The sequence below is a fragment of the Notothenia coriiceps genome, unplaced genomic scaffold (assembly GCF_000735185.1).
Source record: "Notothenia coriiceps isolate Sejong01 unplaced genomic scaffold, NC01 NC01_scaffold00037246, whole genome shotgun sequence".
NCBI classification, from domain to species: domain Eukaryota; kingdom Metazoa; phylum Chordata; class Actinopteri; order Perciformes; family Nototheniidae; genus Notothenia; species Notothenia coriiceps.
The window spans coordinates 14,154,892-14,157,615 of NW_011369947.1; positions in this window are offsets into that span (position 1 = coordinate 14,154,892).

The window sequence follows — 2,724 nt, forward strand, 5'->3', positions numbered from 1 at the left end:
ATTTTCTCATTTTGTCCCTCATAGTCGAGGTATACCTAGGATAAAAATTACAGGCCTCTCTCATCTTTTTAAGTGGGAGAACTTGCACAATTGGTGGCTGACTAAATACTTTTTTGCCCCACTGTAGCTACTTGCTTAAGGTTTCTACACGCATAAAGGATGCATCAGTGTTTTTGTAATTATAAGTAATGACCTCTTATAGAACTATTCTTATAGAATTTTCAAATCATAAATCTGTCGATTAGATTTATGATTCGAAAATTATAAAAGTAGGGTAGACATGTGGAGATTATCTGGCTGAACAAAACGTGATCCGTCTCTTAAATGTGTGTCAACCACAGACCTTATTTCGAGCTATTTTCCAAAATCCTATGGAGAGATTGCGTTGCTTTTTTGTCAAAGGAACCCATGCACAGCTTACTTCCGTGTTTTAGGACGCATCACTGTGGCACTCTATAGGCGCGATCCGAAATCAGTGTTTAATCTGTGATGGAAATCTTGCCTGAAACCTGCAAAATGTCTTAAAAACACAAAAAATAAATTCAACATCCTTTTAATACTAGAAGAAAATAAAAGTATTCTATCATTGAAATCGACGGTTTTATTCATGTAAATGCACGTCCTCTACATTAGTGTGTGCTACAGACCTGAGAAAATGGGGATGAACCACAAATCGGGTCACGTTAGAATCTGTTGTCCTTGTTCAAATATATAAATAAATGACTCCAGAGAGGTGGCTACTGTTTTTGTGTCGTGCTCCTGCTGTAGTCTTTGGTTCCCTGTGAGAGGAACTGGTGGGTTTTTAGAAAGGGTGACCTAGATTCATCCCAGCATGCAGCAGCCTCTGTGGGCCTGCAGGGGGCACTGTTGAAGCACACACTGTCGTCTCACTGTACCGCCTGTGCTGTGCTGCATGAGAGACCGCCTCGGAATACCAATGAAGGGTTTTTTCAGCTCAGCTTCTCTCTTGTTATCTCCCCTTCTCTCTCTCCCTCCATCTCCATCTAATTCTTTCCCTCTCATTTTCTTATCGCTCTCTTTGCATCCACATCCACCTGTTTTTCGTCCTTGGTTCTTATTTTCGGTCCTTTTCTCCTGTCTATCTCTTCCCCTCACTGCCTTTGTCGCTGTTTGAGTTGAGGGCTGTCAGCAGCAGCAGGTCTGAGCTGTGCAGTCATTTGTCACACCACTGAGGGGAAGAAACATCCTTTATTGATGCTGCCCCCTCCTCTCTTGTAATGTGTCTCCCTGTCTCAGGTCCTTTGGTGTTCGCCCTCTTCACAACAGTTGTCCCTGTTCCCAACTTTTCCTCTCTTTTTTTCTCCTAAAATCCCCATTTGGCCAGTTTTTTCCGTAGCGTTCAGTTTCCCAAAATGTCAGACCGTTATCCTACATGAGGTGGCAACTTTTCAATACGCCCACATGCTGGGTGACATGAGAGGGTCTTTACCTGACCTTGACGTCTCCCTGTATTATTATGAAGCAGGACTTGACCTTGAGCTTTAGCAGATGTGCATGTAGCGCGGCTATTAGATACCTGGATTTGAACCAGGTAGGATGAGCTGTTGTTTATCAAACATGAAATTCAGCTCAATAAACATAAATCATTCTGCAGGGGCTATTTAGGTGGCAGACTTTGAAGAATGGCCCGCACCCCCTTCACAAAACAAAATCGATCAAGATTTATTTTTCTCACCTCATTACACATCTGTGAGGTTTGAAAAAAAAGAAAAGAAAAAACACAGACACAGTTTCTGCTCCATGAAACACTAAATATACAAAGGCCAATGCAGCAAAAATAAATAAAACACTCAAGAAATAAAACACAGTTTGCATTAAAAAAGACAATGAATATGCTCAAAATAATGTAAGCATAAGTTGATACCAAGAATACTTCAGTATTGCTCTATTTTTGCACATTTTCATTTGACGAATGGGCAGTACACCTTTTTAATGTATTTTAAAAAGCAGTGAAACTAAAGATTTTCATTCTCGTCGCGTCAGCGCATTTGAATTTGTCTTCATGTCATTGTTCAGTGTGCCTCCATGTTACAGACGCTAGGGTTTCTTTTTGGAAGCCGTGGGATAATTCTGTCCCCTTAACGCAGGCAGGCAGCAAAGTGTGAAAACTCAGTTATTTTTCTCCTCAGATAACGCCACAGAGAAGACCTACATTTTGATGGAAGCCAGGCTGGGAGCTCTGTTTAAGTTGGAGAGCGAGTACACTATCCTGGACAAGTAAGCACACAAAAACCTATAGCAAAAAAAAAAACGTAAAGAATGAGTACCTTAACACTAGAACCGCCAACGGGTACATTTTACCCGCAGCTGTTTTTTGATTGTATGTAACTTTTTTTCAATAAAATATTAAAGTTTCCCAGTCCGTGACTTTTCCTGAAAGTGTGTTATGTAGCACCCTCTATTGTTAACAATTGTCAATATGAAGTCAGATTGAAAAAATCGCCAAAAAACAAGCCATTTATACCCATATCCGCCAGCGGGTAATATTTACCTCATAGAAAATGCAGCGTAAACATGACGTGTTGCTATAGCAACGCCTTTTGTCGACTGCGGTTCCTTATAGATAGAGAGAGAGAGAGATAGATAGATATATTGATAGATGGAAAGAGAGAGAGATAGACAGATAGATAGTTATAGATAGTGTAACATCTTGGAGAATACAAGATCCTTGGATGAGCTGAAGCCCTGCACGTTGAGGACGTA